A 22072-nucleotide genomic window follows, 5' to 3' on the forward strand; every position below is an offset into this window, starting at 1 on the left:
GGGGAAGGTCCCGTGAGGGGCCTCAGGTCAGGCTCAGCTAGGACACACACACAGTTAGATCTTTTATTAGACAGTATTGGTGAGCCACCAGAGGTGGCGGTAGTGAGCTGGAATGTAGCCCGGCTGGGCTTATAGTCCCTCAGGCTCTGGAACAGCGATCCCACAATGGCTGTGCTATAGTGGAGAGAAAGTGATATCGTAAGTAGCAGCAGTGAATGCAGAGTTCAGGATTAGAGCCTCGTTGGTAATGTACTCACGCAGTGGTCTCTCAGTATGGAGCACAGGAGCTGAAGTAAAGGCAGGCCCTCGAGGAGCAAGTACCTAGTTCCAGGGAACAGCTCTAAGAGGTGTAGATGGTAACTCACAGATGGTATAGGCAGCGGTGACTTCCAGGCCGAAGTGAAGTCCAAGTAGCGAGTCCAGGAACATGGGCCATCGAGGAGCGAGTACCGGTTCCAGACAGCGACCTGAAAGAGAAGAGAGAGAGAGGCCTCCGAGGAGCGGGTACCCCAAATAGGGTAGACCAAGGAGGCAGAGTAGCTAGGTACGGAGAGCGAATCCCATCCTTAAGGAATCCCACCCCTTGCTAACTTGTAGGCTAGCAATCGCGTAGGCTATTTATATCCTGGATGCATGACGTCATCACAGGGGGATGCCCCTGAGGTTTGCGCCACTGAAGGTACTTGAAGCAGGGCCGCGCGGCACACATGCCCTAAGGCAGCTGAACAGCATGGCGGGAGGCAGCGCCCAAGCCGGTCCGGGGACGCCGGAGAGGGCGGCAGGCAGATGCAGCGGCAGGAGAGTCGCCAAAGAGGTAAGGAGGGCAGAGTGGAGACGTCGGGCAGCGACAGTCGCAACAGTACCCCCCTTCAAAGGGCGGTCTCCTCTTCGGGTACCAATCTTTGGTTTAGAAGGATGCACAAGGTGAAATCGACGGAGCATCTCTTTATCAAGGATGTTAGCCTGAGGCTCCCAAGAGTTTTCTTTGGGGCCGAAACCTTCCCATGAAAGAAGGTATTCAAGTGTTTTGCCTCATCTTCGGACATCAAGAATCTCTTCAACCTTGAATTCAAGGTCATCTTCTACGTTGATAACAGGTGGTTCCTGAGTCTTGGAAGAGAATTCACTGAGAAAGAGCGGTTTTAAGAGTGAAACGTGAAAAGCGTTATGGATGTTGAGTCCAGGTGGTAGCTTCAGACTATAGGTGATGTTGCCAAGAAGTCAGAGGATTGGAAATGGTCCAACGTAGCGAGGCGTGAACCGAGTGGAGGGTAGTTTCAGTTTGAGGTGTTTGGTAGATAACCAGACTTTATCTCCAGGTTTGAAGACTGGCGCTTGAGAATGGTGAGCGTCATAGTACTTCTTAGCGCGATCACTCGCTTTGTTCAGCTTGTCCTTTGTCTGAATCCACAGGTTATGGATTTCATCAGCAGTAGCTTGAACTGCTGGGGATGTCACTGATAGCTTCAGTGGAAGTGGCAGTGTTGGAGAGCGTCCATATACCACTTCAAAGGTGTTGATCCAGTTGATGTTGCTGGATGAGAGTTGATGGCGAATTCAGCCCATGGTAGCAGTTCGGCCCATTTATTCTGACGGAAACTGATGTAGGCATGAATGAACTGCTTCAAAGTTCTATTCATCCGTTCTGTTTGGCCATTTGATTGCAGATGATAGGCTGAAGTGTAGTCTAGAGAGATGTCAAATAACTTGCACAAGGCCCTCCAGAATCTTGCCGTGAATTGAGATCCTCGGTCAGAGACAATGTGACTAGGTAGGCCGTGAAGGCGAAATATGTGCAATATGAAGAGCTTCGCAAGCTCCAAGGCTGAGGGTAAGCCAGGAAGCGCCATGAAGTGTGCCATCTTGCTGAAGCGATCAACTGTTCCCCAAATGGTATTCATTCCTCTGGAAGGGGGTAAATCGACTACAAAATCAGTAGCGATGTGTGACCAGGGCTGTTCCGGAACTGGCAGAGGTTGCAGCAAACCCCACGGTTAGCCAGAAGCAGGTTTGTTCTTGGCACAGTTGGTACAGGATGCCACATAGGAAAAGGTATCCTTCTTGATCGTAGGCCACCAATATAACGTCTGGATTTTGAGCAGGGTACAGCGTTGACCAGGATGGCCAGCCAGCTTGGAATCGTGCGCCCAAAAGAGCACCTTCTTCCTGAGGTGTTTTGGTACGATGATCTTACCAGTGGGCACAGAATGGGTAGTCGCCAAGATGACTTTCTTCGGATCAATTATGTGCTGAGGATCTTCAGGCACATCCTCCGAGAGAAAGGAGAGTGACAAGGCGTCGGCTCTGGTATTTCTGTCTCCAGGGTGATACTTGAGTACAAAGTCGAAACGATTAAAAAATAAGGACCATCTGGCTTGTCTGTGGTTAAGACGTTGCGCATGGCGGAGATACTCTAGATTTTTGTGGTCTGTGAATACGGTTATTTGATGTTGAGCGCCTTCGAGCCAAGGCCGCCATTCCTCGAATGCAAGCTTTATTGCCAAGAGCTCTTTATTGCCGATCCCATGGTTCTTCTCGGCCGGGGAGAATCGTCGTGAGAAGAAGGAACAGGGACTTAAGGCTTTAGAGTCTCCCTTCTGACTCAATACGGCCCCCACACCGACATCTGAAGCATCAACTTCAAAGATAAAGGGCTTGTTGGGGTTAGGATGCCGCAAGCATGGTTCCGTGGAAAAGGCAGTCTTCAGAATCTCAAACGCAGAAATGGCCTCCGCAGACCATTTGGAAGCATTGGCACTCTTGCGGGTCATTGCGGTCAAGGGTATTGTTAAAGAAGAGTAGTTCTTTATGAAGCTTCTATAATAGTTGGTGAACACCAGGAATCATCTCAGGGCCTTCAGGCTGGTAGGTTGGGACCAATTTATGATACTCTCAAGTTTGTGAGGGTCCACCTGGAAGCCATCTTTAGGCACAATATAGCCAAGGAAAGGCACTGAGTCTTTGTGAAATTCGCACTTAGAGAATTTGGCGTAGAGCCGGTGTTCATGGAGTCGGTGGAGTACTTGTTTGACATCTTCAATGTGAGTGGGCAGATCCTGGGAAAAGATTAAGATATCATCCAGGTATACCACGACACTTTTGTACAGCAGGTCCCGCAGGATGTTGTTCATCATGTTCTGAAATATGACGGGCGCATTGCACAGGCCGAAAGGCATCACTAAGTACTCGAAGTGGCCGTCTCGAGTGTTGAAGGCTGTTTTCCATTCGTCGCCACTACAAATGCGAATTAAGTTGTAGGCCCCCTTCAGGTCCAGTTTTGAAAATATTCTGGCCCCTTGCAGCCAGTCAAACAGCTCTGAGATTAAAGGCAGGGGGTATCAGTCTTTAATCGTGATCACGTTCAGACCTCGGTAATCGATACAAGGACGTAGGGTACCGTCCTTCTTCCCTACAAAGAAAAAGCCTGCGCTGGCTGGAGACTTCTACGGTCTGATAAACCCCCTTCTGTAAGTTCTCCTCAATATATTCGGACATTGCCTTGTTCTCAATTGCTGAGAGAGGATAGACACGTCCTTTAGGAGGTTCAGTATTGGGTTTCAGTCTTATGGCACAGTCATAGGACCTATGCGGAGGAAGGATGTCAGCAGCTTCTCTGGAGAACACATCAGTAAAGGATGAGTATTGGGGCGGCAGTCCCAGCATCGCTGGAGTCGTAGGCATGCAGATGACAGGAGTAATCTCCTTAAGGCACTTCCCATGACATTCTGGGCCCCAACGGGAGAGTTCCAAGGATGCCCAGCCAAATTGGAGTTGGTGCATTTGCAACCAGGGTAACCCCAGGAGGATAGGGTGCATGGCCTTCTCTAACACAAAGAAGGGAATTGGCTCTGTATGGAGAGCTCCAGTGCAGAGAATCACGGTATAGTTTGGCAAGTCACATCACCCGGTAAGGGCTCTCCATGGATGGAGAATAAAAGTAGCGGAACTTTCAAGCTGATGAGGGGAATCCTCAGATGTTCCACTAAACATCGGAGAATAAAGTTGCCTCCTGCCCCTGAATCCACCAGGGCAAGAGTTTGAACTGTAGATGGTCCGCAGATAAAGGAGACTGGGAGAGAGAGCGGAGGAGAGGGCGTAGTGAGGCCTAAGAACAGTCCTCCTGCAGGACTTAGGCCCATCCGTTTCCTGGATGAATTGGGCATGTAGGGACATCATGGCCCGACTGACCACAGTACATTCATAACCCATGCTTCTTCCAAAGTCTTCTCTCTTTGGAAGTCAAATGTCTGCGACCAAGTTGCATCGGTTCATCTTCACTGGCAGCAGAAATTACTGGAACCATCTGAGGTGCAGGTTTAGCACTCGCCTCTTTCAGACCAAGTTTTCTAATAGGCCGGAGCTCTTTCACCTTATCACATAGCCGGTGATCGATCCGAGTAGCCAAAGCCACTAGTTCATCCAGCGAGTCAGGTGTTTCGCGAGCGGCCAGCTCATCTTTTAAACGAGTATCCAGGCCTCTGAAGAAGAGGGTCTTCAGGCATTTGGGGTCCCAGCAGAGTTCTGTAGCAAGAGTCTTAAACTCTATTGCAAAATCAGCCAGTGGTCGGATGCCTTGCTCAGGTCTACCAAAGCATAACCGGCAACTGTAACTCGAGCAGGATCATCAGAAACGGATTTAAATAAGTCCAGAAATCCGTCTATGTCCTGCAAAATAGGATCCTTGCGTTCCCACAGTGTAGATGCCCAAGACAGGGCCCTTCCATCCAGATAGGAAAGGATGTAAGTAGTCTTGGAAAAAGCTGTAGGGAACTGAGGGCTGTAGAGCAAAATGCATGCAGCACTGGTTTAAAAAGCCCCATGTCTTTCGAATCTCTCCCAAAAAACGAACTGGAGCCACCAGCGGTACAGAAGTCTTTAAAGTTACTTCCTGTAATTGACCTTCATTGCTGGAAGTAGCGCCTTGGGTCTTCTGTGTGTGCAGCTGGTGAAACGCTGAAGTGAGTTTCTCCAATGCTTCTTGCTGTTGAGAAATGCGCAGGGCCAGGCCCGGTATGGCCTGCAGGGCATTGATTGCTAACTCCATTGATCCATGGAGTTAGCAATCTGTTATTGTTTATAAGTATTTTGGGTGGACCCCTAGACTCTGTGGCAGGTGACCACGTCCACGGGGGAAGGTCCAGTGAGGGGCCACAGGTCAGGCTCAGCTAGGACACTCACACAGTTAGATCTTTTATTAGACAATATTGGTGAGCCACCAGAGGTGGCGGTAGTGAGCTGGCATGTAGCCCGGCTGGGCTTGTAGTCCCTCAGGCTCTGGAACAGCGATCCCACAATGGCTGTGCTGTAGCGGAGAGAAACTCATATAGTGAGTAGCAGCAGTGAATGCAGAGTTCAGGATTAGAGCTTCGTTGGTAATGTACTCACGCAGTGGTCTCTCAGTATGGAGCACAGGAGCTGAAGTAAAGGCAGGCCCTCGAGGAGCGAGTACCTGGTTCCAGGGAACAGCTCTGAGAGGTGTAGATGGTAACTCACAGATGCTATAGGCAGCGGTGACTTCCAGGCCGAAGTGAAGTCTAGGTAGCGAATCCAGGAACATGGGCTCTTGAGGAGCGAGTACTGGTTCCAGACAGCGAACTGAAAGAGAAGAGAGAGAGAGGCCCCCGAGGAGCGGGTACCCCAAATAGAGTAGTCCAAGGAGGCAGAGTAGCTAGGTATGGAGAGCAAATCCCATCCTTAAGGAATCCCACCCCTTGCTAACTCGTAGGCTAGCAATCGCGTAGGCCTTTTATATCCTGGATGCATGACGTCATCACAGGGGGACGCCCCTGAGGTTCGCGCTACTGAAGGTACTTGAAGCAGGGCCGCGCAGCGTGCACGCCTTAAGGCAGCTGAACAGCATGGCGGGAGGCAGCGCCCAAGCCGGTCCGGGGACGCCGGAGAGGACGGCAGGCAGACGCCACTGTAGCCAAACGTCCGTCAACCGCAGGAGGAGTCGTCAAAGAGGTAAGGAGGGCGGAGTGGAGACGTCGGGCAGCGACGGTCGCAACAGATACAGTGAGAGGGTTGAGTGTGAGACTGTCAGGAATGGGTGGGAAGGGGAGGGGTGAGTGTGAATACAGGGGATGGAGGAGAGGGGTGAGTGTCAGACTGTTGGGTGATGGCAGGGAGAAGAGAGGTGAATGCGATACTCCTGGAGATTTGTGGGAGGAGAATGGCAAGTGTAAGACTGTTAGGAATGGGAGGAAATGAGGATGAGTGTGATTTCTGAGGGAGGGGAAGGAAAGGGATGAGTGTGAAATTCTCAACCTTCATACCCTCTCTGTCCTTTGCACTCCAGCAGTCTCTCAAGTCTCAGCCCCTCATCAGCTGTCTCTTTCAATGCTCCTCCTCTCCACCAGTGTCTCTATCTCATTATGGGAGGGCGAGCATTAAGAGAGAGGCCCTGAAGAAGGAGTATAGAGAGAAAGACTGCTGGGGACAGGGTTTTAGACTTAGGGCTTCCAATTCAGAAAACTTTTTTGTCCTCACAATTTGTAAATGCATTATCAAAACAATAGATAAAATGGTTAAAATGAAAATAACTTATGTGTAGAAATGACATAATTATGATAGCAAAATAAAATTACAGTTTAAAACAAGGACAAAAGCAAGAACAATTCTCGGGTTCTTGTACACCTTATTGGATTATGTTTCTGGCCTAGAGTAGTGGCAGGATACAATATATTTTGTTGCTGTAGCTACTGTTTCTCTGTTTTTACAGTAGAGGATGGATGAACTTTTAGATTAAGGATAGTAACTTGTTAGATTTATTTTCTGATGATGTATTTTTAGATTTTTATGATTGCTATTGTACTTACATTCTTGCTGTAAATCTCTCAGGGTTGTCTTTAGGTGAGGAAAGCGATATATAAATCTGAATGTTGTGATCTCCCAGGAGTTTTACCTGCTTTCATTTGTAGAGAGTGTTTGACTTTCTCCGTCAGTTCTGGGAAATGTGCAACTCTTCACCTTTGTATGTTGCACAATATGGAACAAATGTATTTCTGCTTTTCCAGTGTTGTCAGGCTTTTTGGGGTTTCCAGTTTGACTTTTGTCTGTATATTTCTGTTTCTACTTTGTGGTCATATATTCTGTATTTGGTGAGGGTCTGTGTTCTGCATATGCTACTGAGGTGAAGTTGTTGTTTCTGTGAAGGGATCTGCAATAGTCCAATAGTTCACTTTCTTTTTCTATTTTCTAATCTGCACTTCCTGATACTGTGCTATAGGGAAGTGGCTTTCAACCTTTCATGACTACTGTAGCCCTTTCAAGATTTTTTGATGTCTTGTGTAGCCCTAGGGTCACAAAAATACAAAATTCATAGCAAATACTATAGCTTTTATTTAAAAAGATGTGCTAAGTGTTCACACCAGTGCACACACTATTTAATATGCACGTAAATTTACATACACAAAATTACACCTGCTCCTGAGGAGGTGTAACTTTGTGACACTTATGCACACATTCATGAATTTTCAAAGCAGATTTGTGTGCATAAATCTGCTTAGAAAATTCTGGCTAAAGTCTGTGGATAAAAGGGACCCACAAGCTTTAGCCTTTTACAGTTTGTTGGAAAATGAAATCTGTTGTCAGGTGCACTCTAAAGAATTACTTAGAAATAACAGTGTAACTGCCATGGCACAAACCTGTATGCTTGGTGAACCTTGGGGACAGCCAATAAGTCAGTTCTGGCCACACATCACTGGACAAGTCAGGACAATACAAGGCCTAAATAGGCCACGCTTGAACAAAGCAAAGCAAGAAGGGCACAAGAAACCAAGACAAGGCAAGAAGGCCAACTGTAGCAAGAATAAGTGCAAGGCTGGCCAAAGCAAGGAGCAGAGATGACTCCATGAAGAGGCCCCAAGGGAGCTGTGAGAGAAGTTCTTATAGGAGTGCCTTATTGAGTCATGCAGCCTTCAAGACAGCAGCCAGAGCAGGTGTGAGTGTGACTCTGTGAGGATCCCTGCTGGCAAGGGGGGGGGGGGGGGGGGGGGGCGCGACTGCTTAGCAGCCAGATTCTTTACAATAAGATCTAGAGCCTAATCATTGTAATAAAAAAAATCTCACACTCCTATAATTTTAATAGAAGAGAAAAAGGCATACTCATTGAAGCCTGTAGCCTTTATCAATAGAAGTATCAGGGGGCACTTGGCTTACAATTTAATCACCTCGTGTCAAAAACAACTCTAACTTTTAAAATGGCTTTTACAGTGTTTATATGTTTTTGTAACATTCACAAATTACTTATTCAAAATAGTGTATGGTAGTTTTGATCCGTGTAAACGTCACAGGACTTATTAAACCAGAGGAAACCATTTCCCAAAACCTCTTAGTTTCTAAAAGAACAGGTGAATTCCCCCTAACTCCACGCTGACTTACGGACACACTCCTTTCCCACTTCTACTGCTTAACAAGGTAGAGATTAGTAATTAGTTGGGTAGAGGTTAAGGATCACATCCAGAGAGACCTAAGGATCATTCTTGTGTCTATTTATAAAGTGTTTTTAAATTTAAAAAGATAACATTTCCAAACTTGAGGTGTCATGTGTTGTGTGGGGTGAGGGCGCACTTTTAGCCATAGGTACCAAATTGCCTGGCTGTGATTCTGCATTTGAGCAATGTATGGTAATTATTTTGGGAAAAAAAATGATAATTTTGCATTTCAGATCTGGAAACACTGAATTAATCAGGCTTTAAAGAAATATTCTTCCACTAAGATCCTCGGGAAGGTGCCATTGCCTTTCAGCTGATTTACCCCTAGATTCATCATTCTGCTAGTCGCGAATAAAAAAAAGGGACGGGGTGATAGTGGGCAGCCGGCCGCATCGTGGCGGTATGGTTTCGCCCGTCGTGGAGCGGCGGCGCTGCACACTATCGCCCCCAGAGCGCCACGGGACAAGGTGTAGTTATTTCCCATGAGTTATTCCCGGTGATAATGTGAAAACCATTATCGCCCGCAGCGCTGCCTGGAGATAACGCCGCCCAAACCCCTTCCAGTAATTTTAATAATACCGCACGCCATATCAGCACATCGCACAATAAAGAATGAGCCTAACAAATCGGGAGCCTTGATCCACCACAGTAATTTTTTTTTCCTCTTTGAATACATGCAGGCCCTTTTAATGTCTAAAATGCTAACTGTTGAATGTACTCTGTACACTTTTGCTATTCTTATGGCAGTACAATAGTAATAATTCTATTGATAGAGGCTACATGCTTCAATGTGTATGCCTTTTTCTCTTCTGTTTGCTTCTATTTGCTTCTAAAGAAACGGTTAGTTGATTGGTATCGCTTTTCACGTTTGCTTTCACTTTCATTTCTCTTCCAAGCTGTGCAAGTGGGAGGTGAGTGTGGCGGCGGTGGTTAGGGTCTGGGGAACGGAAACGTCTCCAGCATCGGGCTCGGGGGTTTTCCCGCGCTAGTTCCACCGGGTAAGCGGCGCGCGGGGAGTGGGTTTTTGAAATGCGTCAAAGGACGGTTTGGCGCGGGGAACTAAAAACTGCTGCGCGAGCGGAAATTAAAAAAAAAAACAAACAAACCAAAAAAACGAACAAAACAAAACATGCAAACAAAACAAAAAAAAAAAACAAAAACGGTTGAGACCTGGGGCACCGAGAGAGGAGTAAAACAAGGGTTGCGAAGTCGAGGCGTTAGATTATACACACAGAGGGAGAAAAGTTGAGCTAGTGTGACGTGTCCATTTTGTTTACTTGGGACTGAGCTGGGAGAGGAAGAGGAGAACGGGTGAAACATGAACAGCAGCCGTCTATGACGGTGAGGCTTTAGGGAGCTGCAAGTACGCTCAGGGGGGGGGGGGGCTCAAGGCAATCTATTGCTTGAGGGGAGGGGTGAGATGGCGCCCCCACCTTCCATCAAGGCACGGCGCAGGTCAAATCATCAAGAAAAGCAAGGGGCGGAGATCCCTTTGTAGTCTGGAACCTTTCAAGTGGTTTCAAATGCTGCAGAAGGGGAAAAGCAGGGGTCAAGAGTCCCCAGAGGAGCGGCAGATAGTGTCAGTAGGGTTGTCAGCATTTCCACAGACCAGGACTGGACCCGGGGTGGGGAAAATTTTCATAAATTTTAGATCCTGCCAGCCAGCTGCCCAGACTCTCTATCTGTGTATGCATTAAAGGGAAACAGTGAGCTGCCAGGCTGCACCCAGGCCACACCTCTCAGGGCAATGAAGGGGGACGCCTGCCACTCAGCTGCTTCCCATTTCTTTTCTGGTGGATGTAAGAAGTAGCTCTGCACCTTCTTAGGAAATTAGATAGTTAACACAAAAGGTTGGTGAAACAATTTATTTCTTTATTTCACACCCACAAAGCTAAAACATCTTAGTATTGTGCATCCGCTTATCATTTTACTCCTCCCCATCTCATGATGCTCAAACTATCTGATGTGTTCATTTCAATGTCATCTCTGCTTCAGGCATCTCATGCATTTCAGACTTCCAAATATGGGGATATCAAGCTTCTGTGTTCTGCTTCAATTTCCCTTGCTCACAATTCCCCACTGTCTCTTTATCAATTTTGTTGCTCTTACAGTCACAATCTTTCATAAGTGGCTTCCAGAGCCTCAAGCATTTCCTGAGCCCTCTGTTGCTCTAATTCCCCAGTGTCATCTGATAATCGCATTGCATCAACGTATGGAGGGGGAGCACTGAGAGAAGAGGATTACCTTGCTGGTGGCTGAAAGGAATCAGTAAGTTTTACTTGGGAAATTTTCTTTTTTAAAATTATTGGGGTGAAGTTAACTATTGGGGACTATTCTTTTGTGTGTTTGTGCTTTTAATAGTCAGTAAGGCAGTGAATAAACAGAAGTTAGACTAGAAGACAGTCATGGTCCACATGGACAGCCAGGTCGCCATGTTCTACATAAACAAAGAAGGAGGGTCCGGTTCCTGGAACCTTTGAAGGGAGGCTGTAGGGATCCTGGAATGGGAAGAGAGCAAATCCATCACCCTACAGGCCACATACCTGCTGGGCACCAACAACACCAGAGCCGACAGACTGAGCAGAATCTTTCACCCCCACGAGTGGGAACTCCATCAGGGTGTGGTGGAAAGACTATTTCAAACTTGGAGTCTTCTACGCATCAATCTTTTTGCTACAGAACAAAATCAAAAGCTACAAACCTTCCCCAGTTCCCGACGACTAGTGCAGGATGCATTCCTCATCGAGTGGACAGAGGGCCTACTCTCCCATACCTCTGATATCTCGCTCAGTCCAGAAATGCATCGCGGACAACGTAGACCTGATACTCATTGCTCCAGCGTGGCCCAGGCAACTGCGGTACACGTATGTGGTTTAGCTGTTGGTGGACCGACCGATCCCCCTGGGCAACAGTTCGAACCTCCTCACCCAGGAAGGAGGCTCCATGCTTCATGTGCTTCACTCATCTCTGAATCTTACTGCATGGAGATTGAAAGGCTGGTACTCTACCACCTAAACCTTTCCCCTCAGCTTCAGGATATTCTAGTTTCCTCCAGGAAACCCTGCACCAGACAGAATTATTAAAGGAAGTGGGCCCGTTACTCTTCCTAGTGCTCTGAACAGAGGACGGACCCATTCACCTGTTCCCTGAGCAGCTGCTGGAATACCACGGCATCTGTCAGAGTCCATCTCAGTGCCATAGCAGCCTACCGTTCTCTGCACAACAAGGCCCCAATCTCTTGTCACCCACTCATCTCCAAATTCTTGAAGGGGGTTTTACGCCTCAGGCCTCTGATTTGGAAACCTCCAGCTCCATGGGATTTAAATGTGGTACTGGACCAATTACTGCTACCACCCTTTGAACCACTGGACACTTGCCATTCCAGGTTCCTGTCCTGGAAAGTACTATTTCTAGTCGCCCTTACGTCCGCGAGACGAGTCAGTGAATTGCAGGCCCTGGTGCACTACTTGCCCTACTTGGAATTCTATCACGACAAAGTTACGCTCCATCCGCATTCTGCCTTCCTTCCTAAAGTGGTGTCAGTTTTCCACCTCAAACAATTAGTCAACGAACCCACTCACAAAGCGGGTCACACTCTGGACTTGATTTTCATTAACAAAGGCATTACGACTACATCCAATTTGAAGAACAAAAAGATACCATGGTCGGACCACACTCTCATCTCTACCTCTTTCGCTCTGAAAGAAACCAATACTCCGAATATCCCCTCACATTCATTCCAATACAGAAGGCGATGTTCCCCAGATGATCTTAACAACCAGTTGGAGTCACAGCTCCCTCTATTAGATCTCACCGACCCGAACACTGCCATTCGTTCCTGGAACAACATAACAGAAAATATAGCTAACAAGCTCTGCCCTTCAGCTATAAAAAAATCTCACACCAATGCCTCTAACAGACAACCTTGGTTCACCAATGAACTCAGAAAACTAAAACAAAGCTTAAGAAAAAAAGAAGCGACTTGGCGTAAAAATCCCTGTGACATCACCATGTCATCATACAAATTCACACTATACCAGTACAAAGCCCTCACCTCAAAATCAAAAAAAGATTATTTTGCATCTAAGATCCACAACCTGGTCTTTGATGCTAAAGCCCTCTTCGCTTATGTTTCCAGCCTCACTCAAACCATACCAAGAGAAATCCCCGGCGAAATGGCACAATCTAAAGCTGAAGAACTCGCCCAGTTTTTCCAAAACAAAATCAACAATCTTTTAACTCAACTGCCCTCCAATACAGCTGACGCCTTCCCGACATATCAACACCCGACCTTCAAAAACTCCAGCCTAAACACTTTTGAGCCCGTCTCTTCCGCTGAGATACAAACCATCCTGAGAAGAATGAAACCTTCGTCTCATCCTGCAGACCACATCCCCACCAAACTACTTCTATCTATTCCAGACACAATAGCCACATCATTGACAAACATCATCAACTGCTCTCTAGCCCAAGGATCCTACCCAGATGATCTCAAAATGGCCTCAATCTCACCACTCCTAAAGAAACCCATCCTTGACCCGAAGGACCCTAACAACTTCCGCCCCATAGCTAACCTCCCATTCATCGCCAAGATCATGGAAAAACTAGTCAACTCTCAACTTTCAAACTACATCGAAGACAATAATCTCCTCTTCGCCCCACAACACGGATTCTGAAAAAATCGAGGCACAGAATCCCTCCTTATCTCTTTGACAGACCATATCCTATTGGGACTCGACAAAGGAAATTCATTCCTACTTATCTTGTTGGACCTATCCGCAGCGTTCGACACGGTCAACCATGCCATCCTGCTAAAACAGTTGTCATCCATAGGAATCAGTGGCACCGTCCTTTCCTGGTTTAAAACCTTTCTCAACAATAGAGGTTACAAAGTTAAACTCCAAAACAAGGAATCCTCAAGATTTGACTCTGCCATAGGAGTCCCACAAGGTTCCTCATTATCTCCGACTCTATTCAATATTTACCTTCTTCCTCTCTGCCAACTTCTCACCGACCTCAATCTAAAGTTTTTCCTATACGCAGATGATATTCAAATCATCATCCCTGTCAAAGACACATACTCTAATACTCTTGACTTCTGGGAATCATGCCACCAAAAAATCAAACAACTACTCAACAGCCTACACCTCATCTTAAATTCCTCCAAGACTGAGATCCTACTCATCTCGCCCGAGAACAACACCTACAACAGTACTCTTCCTACCAATCTTCCTACCACACAAGCTAGAGACCTAGGAGTGATAATAGACAACCGGCTAAACTTCAAGGCACACATCAACAAAACAACCAAAGACTGCTTCTATAAACTCCAGGTCCTGAAAAGGATAAGACCTCTTTTCCACGCTCAAGACTTCAGAACGATCATCCAAGCAGTCATTTTTTCGAAATTAGACTATTGCAATTCCCTATTGCTAGGTCTACCATCATCCTATTCCAAACCACTACAGATGGTTCAAAATTCAGCAGCCCGTATTCTGACAGGCACAAGGAAAAGAGACCACATTTCCCCCGTCCTGCAAGAGCTTCATTGGTTGCCCGTATACTTCCGCATCATGTATAAAGCCATAACTATCACCTACAAAACTATACATCAACTCACCACTCTCGATCTTCAATTCCCGCTCCAAGTACATAATTCTACTCGACTTACCAGAGATGCTTATAGAGGCTCCCTCCAAGTTCCCCCAGCAAAAACGACCAGACACATTACCCTAAGAGATCGTGCCACCTCCACAGCTGGCCCTCTACTGTGGAATTCCATTCCTACTGACCTCAGACAGGAGCCCTGCCTCCCAACTTTTAGGAAAAAACTTAAGACTTGGTTATTCAAGCAAGCTTTTCCGGACACAACCCAATGACACAATCCAATGACTCCTAAAACATCATGCCTTTTGTATATTACATTTATTCTGTATACTACATTTAAATCGTATATTGTTTAACCATTTCTATTCTTTCCTCTCTTCTTCCTTCTCCAAGTTCTGCTACCCCTGTTAAATGTAACTGTACCTTCGGTCACCAAAGTTCTAGTTTTTATGTATATATTGCACCCCCGTTCTATGTAAACCAGCAAGATATGTTTTCATGATTGCCGGTATATAAAAACTCTAAATAAATAAAAAATAAATAAATTAGCCTTCCGACTTTTTACCCAAAGCCACATAGCAATGAGGGTAAATGTAAACTACACACGTTTGATTGTAAGCGGGCGCTCGCTTACTATAAACATTGAACTCACTGTGAGCGCAGAGCCTCCCAGCTTTTTGTATCATTTAATCATAATGCCCCAGGACTTCCAGTTTCTAAGAGAACCTTTTCCTCCTGTATCCCAAACTACATACAGTTCTGCTATCAGAAATGTTCGGAAACCTTGACTACCTCCCCTAAGGCTCACCAAGTCCGTGCTATGGCAGCTTTAGTCGCTCACCTCCATGAGGTGCCCAGTCTGGGCATTTGCAAAGCTGCCGTCTGATCTTCACTGCACATGTTCACAGCACATTACTGCTTAGACAAGCAGACCGCAGGTGACGTGGACATGGCCAGAACGATTCTCAGTTCGGGCACTTCTTGAAGACTGCAAAGCCAAAAGTTAAGAACTCTCCGCCTATTTTGTCTACTGTCTTGAGCGCACTACCTTACCTCATCATCAGGTCATGATTAGAGAATTTTGCGCTCAACAGTGGGGGCTCCCAGACAGCATGGCTAACTCATGCTGCTTATTTACGGGAAAAGAGCAAGTTTGCTTACCATAAATGGTGTTTTCCGCAGATAGCAGATGGATTAGCCATGCTGACCCTTCCGCCTCCCTGGACAGTTATTGTTCCAGTTTGTCTTGCTTGGATACTGACTGAGGGAGACCGGGGCTGCACGGGAAGATCCATGCAGGCGCACTACACTGAAAAGACTCAGTGTTCTAAGAGAGCTTTGCCACCTAGCCGCCCAGAGGACATCCCAGACAGCATGGCTAATTCATCTGCTATCTGCTGAAAACACTGTTTATGGTAAGCAAACTTGCTCTTGCTGAGGGCTCTGCTGTGTCTCCTCTTCCTATGCTATCCAATCACAGCATAAGAAAAGAGGTGGGGGGCAGGAATACAACCCAGTTCTCCTCTGAGAGGTTCCCACCCTGCCTTTCTCTCCCTGTAACTAGGACGGTCAGTACTTTTGACTGGACCACAGCATGCCTGAAAACCTGGCTGTCTGCTCCAAAACCGGGCAGTTTCTAGGAAGCTGGCAACCCTGCCATATTCCCAGAAACCCTAAGAGCTGCCTTCCACCTTTTCCCAAGCATTTTCCCCTGGAGAAGTGGGAGATGGGTGAATGATGGGGGTCTGTGTGCAATGGACTCCCTCTGGGTCACTGCAAGGGCATTGGACACACTAGGTGAACTTTACAGCCTTGTGCTCAAACCCTCATCACACACAAAAATTCTGTATTTCCTAGCGTGTAGCAGATGGACTCAGGACCAATAGGTATAGTGTACTCCTGTTAGCAGTTGGAGACGGATCAGATTTCAATCTGACGTCAGCCCCTAGTACATATACCCCTGCAGGAAGTGCAGCTCTTCAGTATTTTCCATCTCCATAGCAGTTAGGGACTATCTGCACGCTCTCACAGCGTTAGAGCCAAATTCAAAGAAGAAAATCCAAATTTAAAGAAGAAACCTACCTGAAGACGAGCCCCGCTCTCCTACAGTGATACCCTTGGGTCCTTCCCCCAGTTGAGATTCCCGAGGTGATTTCTGTGGTCCCTCGGAGGTAAGCCTCAGTCCGGCGGCCGAATCGCCGCGAGGACCTAGCCCCCAATCCTCGGGCATGGCTGAGAGGCAGCGGGTGCACCCTCGAGCGCGGTGGTGAAGGTATTTGCCCTCTCCCCCCCGCAGCTGGAGACCACCCGGAACGAAACCGGGAAGCGCCGAAGACAAGGGAAGGTAGAAATCTTCTGCTTGAATCCGGTCATCGAGGAGGAGCACAGGTCACCGGCCGGGACCAGTGCCACCGGGTTGATCCGCCCTAGCAGGGCCAGGCCCCGGCTATTTCCGAGAGTCTACCCACGTGGAGACTCTCCGAGGGGGTCACCATATTGCCCGTGTGCTCGCCGTCGCCATCTTGGCCCTAATCGCTGCGCTGTTCGCCGTTCGAGAGTGCACAATTCGAGCTAGGCGCACAAAGCACTTGTGCGCATAAACTTACACATACACAAAACCTTGCACGCATAAGTTGCGTGCACAGAGCCGGGCGCATATCTACGGCTGAACGCACAGCTGCGCGCACAACTACACGCTCATCTTAAGCGCACAAGAGTTTACGCGCGACAGCCATGGCACCTCCAGAAACAGGGATAAAGGCTCAAGGCCTCTGCCCAGCATGCCACATCAGAGCCGCACAAAGCGAGGAGGCCGACATCCTGTGCACGCAGTGCGAAGAGGCCCTGGGAGACCCAGTCCAGGGCCAGTCCCACCCAGGGCCGAGTTCTAGCTCCTCAGGGGGTACCCCGGACCTAGCCAGGGGGACCTCCCCACAGACGGGGACCCCCAAGGAACCAGTGCCCTTCAGCTTTGACCCAGCGTCGATCTCATGGGTGGAGTTCTTCAAGGGGATTCATGCCTTTGTTCAAATGCAAACTGAACCTCAGGCTGACCAGCCACATGCTCCACAGGAGGACCCTCATGCCCCAGGCCCTTCAAGACCTAGGCACAGGCTTCCACTACCCAGAAGCCCAACCTATGGGGACTCGGACATATCTGAGGAGGAAACCGAACCCTTAGAAGAGGGGGGGCTCCCCCCGGGGACAGAGCCTCACCGAACCATGAGACGCTTCTTCACAAAGGACGAGCTCCCGGACCTGGTCAACCAATGCCTGATGGAGCTCGCTACCCTGGGCCCAGGTACTTCGGGGGGGAACCTAAACCGAACCCCCTGCTGGAGGGTCTTCGACAGACTTCTCGCCATTTCCCTCTGTTACAAGCAGCACAGCAGCTGATTGACCTGGAATGGAATGCTCTGGAGTCTACCTTCAAGGGGGGACGAGCTTTGGCAGCCCTGTACCCCCTGAACCCGGCAACCAAAGATCTTCTTGCATGCCCAAGAGTTGATGCCGTGGTCTGTGCGGTCTGCAAGCGCACTACCATCCCAGTGGAGGGAGGAGCTGCGCTCAAGGATGCACATGACCGGCGGCTGGAGTCCATCCTCAAACAGTCATTTGACGTAGCCGCTATGTCTCTACAAATTGCGGTCTGCTGCACCGTGGTGACATGTGCCTGCTTATCACAAACCAGGAACAATACCCCGGGAGAAGACATGGAACCAGTAGTATCATTCCTCGCGGACGCTACCTCCGACCTAGTGTGCACTGCGGCCAGAGGAGTGTCCTCTGCAGTGGCAGCCAGGAGGCAACTCTGGCTCTGAAGCTGGTCGGCCGACACATCTTCCAAAACACGCCTCACGAGGATGCCCTTCAAAGGATCCCTCCTGTTCGGCAGCGAACTAGAGAAACTGGCCGACAAATGGGGCGAGTCCCCATTGCCTCGCCTACCAGAGGATAAGACGAAGAGAAAACAGCGACCCTTCCCCAGGTCCTCCAGGGGCAGAAGTTCACAGCACTTCAGTCCTTACAGGAGCAACTATCGAGCCCCCCACGCTACAGGCAGGAACCAGTCCTTTCAGACCAAGCACAACAAGAGGGGAACCAGCTTGGGTACAGGCCTCAGCTGTACCCCACAATGAGATTCAGCCGACCCATCCAAGGGAAGAAGCCATAGGGGGCAGACTAGCCCTATTCTACCACAGATGGATCGAGATAACTTCGGACAAGTGGGTCCTAGCCATCATTCGGAAGGGGTACTACCTGGATTTTCTACGAATCCCTCCGGACAAGTTCATGGAGTCCCCCTGCCACGACCTCTCCAAGAGGGCGGCAGTGGAAGCTACACTGTCTAGGCTACTGGCCCTCGAGGCCATAACCCCAGTGCCTCCACAAGAAATAAATGCTGGGCATTATTCCATTTATTTTATCGTCCCCAAGAAAGAGGGAACATTCAGGCCCATCCTGGACCTCAAGTCGGTCATCCGCCACCTCAGGATTCCCCACTTCCGCATGGAAACCCTACAATCCGTAATAAGGGCGATACAACCGGGAGAGTTCCTCACATCCCTGGATCTTTCGGAAGCCTACCTACACATTCCAATTCATCAGGATCACCAGCATTACCTACGCTTCAAAGTCCTGAACCGTCACTACCAGTTCCGGGCACTACCCTTCGGGTTAGCCACAGCACCCCGGACGTTCACCGAGATAATAGTAGTGGTGGCGGCGGCAACACTGAGGAAGGAAGGAATCCTCGTTCACCCTTACCTGGACGATTGGCTGATCAGGGTAAAGTCACTGGAGGAAAGCCGCCAAGCAACCAGCAGAGTCATAACTCTACTGGAGAGCCTAGAATGGGTGGTCAACACAAACAAAAGCTCCCTACAGCCCTCACAGTCGCTGGAATACCTAGGAGTCTGATTCGACAGCAAAGAGGACAAGGTCAGCCTGACCCCCCCACAAGGAGATCAAAATTGTGGAACCGGCTGCAAACCTTGCTGAACGATCCTCTTCCCACAGCATGGGATTACCTGCAAGTCCTCTGGCTGATGGCATCCACCCTGGCCTCATGTGGGCGCGAGCCCACATGAGGCCTCTACTGCACTCACTCCTATCATGGTGGAGCCCACGGACCCAGAACTACACCGTACGTCTATCACTCCCGGGCAGAGTTCGGACCTAACTAAGGTAGGGGCTGCAGGCCAGCCACATGAGCCGGGGATCAAGGCTATCCTTCCCAACCCACAGATGCCAGTCTACGAGGATGGGGAGCACACTGCGAGGAGTTAACCACTCAAGGGCAGTGGAACGTAGAAGAGGCAGGATGGAACATCAACCGCCTAGAAGCGCGGGCAGTCAGACTAGCATGTCTGCGGTTCGCTCACAGACTCCGAAACAAAGCGGTCAGAGTAATGTCTGACAACGCCACGACAGTGGCCTACATCAACCGGCAGGGGGGAACCAGGAGCCAACAGGTGTCCTAGAAATAGACCCCCTGATGGTGTCGGCGGAAGCAAACCTCCAGGAGATCTCCGCCGTCCACATCGCCGGGAAAGACAACATCACGGCAGATTTCCTCAGCAGGGAAAGTCTAGACCCAGGAGAATGGAGGCTGTCGTCCGCAGCCTTCCAATTGATAGTGAATCGGTGGGGGACACCGGACATGGACCTTCTGGCAAGCAGATGCAACGCCCAAGTATCCAGATACTTCAGCCGCAGGCAGGAACCGCAGTCCCAAGGGATCGATGCCCTGGTACAGACCTGGCCACCTGGGACTCTTCTTTACGCCTTCCTGCCGTGGCCCCTATTGGGCGTGATCATTCACAAGATACAACTACACAAGGGACTAGTTCTTCTGGTGGCTCCGGATGGCCAAGACCACCCTGGTACGCAGACATGAGAAGACTGCTAGCAGGGAACCCTCTACCCCTACCACCACACAGGGACCTGCTACAACAAGGTCCGATCCTCCATGAGGACCCAGCTCAATTCTCTCTTACGGTCTGGCCATTGAGAGGGCCCACCTGAGAAAGAGCGGATACTCGGGGGGGGGGGGGGGGCGGTAATCGACACCCTCCTCCGAGTACGCAAGTTCTCCACATCGTTAATGTACATAAGGATCTGGAGAGTATTTGAAGCCTGGTGCGAAGACCACAACATCAAGCCACGCTCATTCAAATTTCCCGTGATCCTGGAATTCTTACAGAATGGACTACAGAAGGGTCTGTCCCTCATCTCCATCAAGGTACAACTGGCCACATTGTCATGCTATGGCTCCAAGAGTGAGGATGACAGCATAGCTTCTCACCTGGACGTGTCACGCTTCCTGAAAGGAGTCAAACACATTCGCCCACCACTAAAGTGGCCGGTACCTCTGTGGAACCTCAATCTCGTTTTGGACTTCCTAGCGGGAACTGCCTTCAGACCCCTCCGAGGCCTGTCCCTCCGCCTGTTAACCCTAAAGACGGTGTTCTTGCTGGCAGTGTGTTCAGCCCGACGCATCTCGGAACTACAAGCACTGTCCTGCAGTGAGCCATTCCTCAGGCTCACCCCGGGGTCCATCCAACTATGCACAGTTCCCTCCTTCCTCCCCAAAGTGGTCTCACACTTCCACCTCAACCAGACCATCTCGCTACGAACGACGGATGGCTTGAAGAATTCGGAAGAAGCCCATAGTCTACGTCACTTCAACATCGGCAGATTCCTATCTAGATACCTGGAAATGTCGGAACCCGTACGAAGAACGGACCACCTTTTCGTCCTTCACAGCGGAAAGAGACAAGGGGAAGCGGCCTTGCGGGCAACCATTGCCCGCTGGATCAAGGAAGTCAATCAAGGCGGCCTACGTAGAAGCTGGCAAGCCACCACCTCTACAGGTCAAGGCCCATTCTACCAGAGCCCAGGCAGTATCCTGGGCAGAAACTAGAATGCTGTCACCTGCCGAGATCTGCAGGGCGCCTACATGGTCCTCCATCCATACTTTCTCCAGATTCTACCATCTGGACATTCAGGCTCGGGAGAAGATGGCATTTGCAAGGGCAATACTAAGTGGACCACGGGCAGCCTCCCACCCGGTTCGGGAGTAGCTTTTATACATCCCATTGGTCCTGAGTCCATCTGCTACACGCTAGGAAATGGAGAAATTACTTACCTGATAATTTTGTTTTCCTTAATGTAGACAGATGGACTCAGCATCCCACCCTTGGCTGCCGTTACGCATGGTCTTTCAAATAATTCAAGGGTATGCCATGTTTTCATTTACCTAGGGCATCCACCCTGCCGGGTGTCGACACTTTCTGGTTGAGTACACTGGCGGTCTCCAGCTATAATCAAACAACCGTTCAAGTTAATCAAGTTAATCAAGTTTGAATGTTTAACCAAGTTATGAAGTTATTCAAGTTAACCAAATTATTAAGTTAATCAATCAGTCAGTCACACATATATCCACAATGCTTTTTGAGGAGAATACTGAAGAACTGCACTTCCTGCAGGGGTATATGTACTAGGAGCTGACGTCAGATTGAAATCTGACTCAGTCTCCAACTGCTATCAGGAGCACACTATACCCATTGGTCCTGAGTCCATCTGTCTACACTAAGGAAAATGAAATGATCAGGTAAGTAATTTCTCCATTTATAATAATTTTACATGAAAAAAGACATTGAGAGTAAAATGTTCTGAGGTAAAAAATATCACAAACCTGCAAAAAACATACTTGAAATAAATATGGCGTTAGGCCTATATTAATATATGTTGGGTGTGGGCTCTGTCCTCTGAAAGCCCAGTGTAAACTGAATTACAGTTACAATATTTGTAAATCTCCCATACTAAAACAGCACTAACTGCTAGCCCTCAAACAGTAAAAACCCTAATTATGAAAAGGCCACACTGCAAATATTACACCAGGCCCTAAACACCAACACATCTCCTATTAGGAAAACAGAACATCCAGCCTAGATCCCTACACAGAAACTACATGGCAGCAGAATATCAAACAGAGTCACACATGCAGAATAAAGATTCAGAATAAA

The 22072-nt window shown here is 48.6% G+C and overlaps 2 protein-coding genes across 9 annotated transcripts in view; one reads left to right on the forward strand and one right to left on the reverse strand.

Moving 5' to 3' along the window:
- Positions 1 to 7122, reverse strand: part of LOC115098698 — an 85318-nt gene extending 78196 nt beyond the window's left edge. Inside the window, exon 1 of the mRNA XM_029615510.1 lies at positions 6819 to 7122. The gene's annotated coding sequence lies outside the window, so the exon portion shown is untranslated. The remainder of the gene's footprint in view (positions 1 to 6818) is intronic.
- A 2193-nt stretch (positions 7123 to 9315) lies between these two features.
- LOC115098699 (protein NLRC3-like) overlaps positions 9316 to 22072 on the forward strand; it is a 157216-nt gene continuing 144459 nt past the window's right edge. For 5 of the 8 annotated variants that reach the window (XM_029615514.1, XM_029615516.1, XM_029615515.1 and 2 more), the window contains exons 1-2: positions 9847 to 10285; positions 10618 to 10703. The gene's annotated coding sequence lies outside the window, so the exon portion shown is untranslated. Of the gene's footprint in view, positions 9347 to 9419; positions 9777 to 9846; positions 10286 to 10617; positions 10704 to 22072 lie in introns of those variants that run through there. The other 3 variants (XM_029615512.1, XM_029615513.1, XM_029615517.1) reach the window with 3 other exon arrangements.

Source organism: Rhinatrema bivittatum, chromosome 9 (genome assembly GCF_901001135.1).
Source record: "Rhinatrema bivittatum chromosome 9, aRhiBiv1.1, whole genome shotgun sequence".
Taxonomy (NCBI): Eukaryota; Metazoa; Chordata; class Amphibia; order Gymnophiona; family Rhinatrematidae; genus Rhinatrema; species Rhinatrema bivittatum.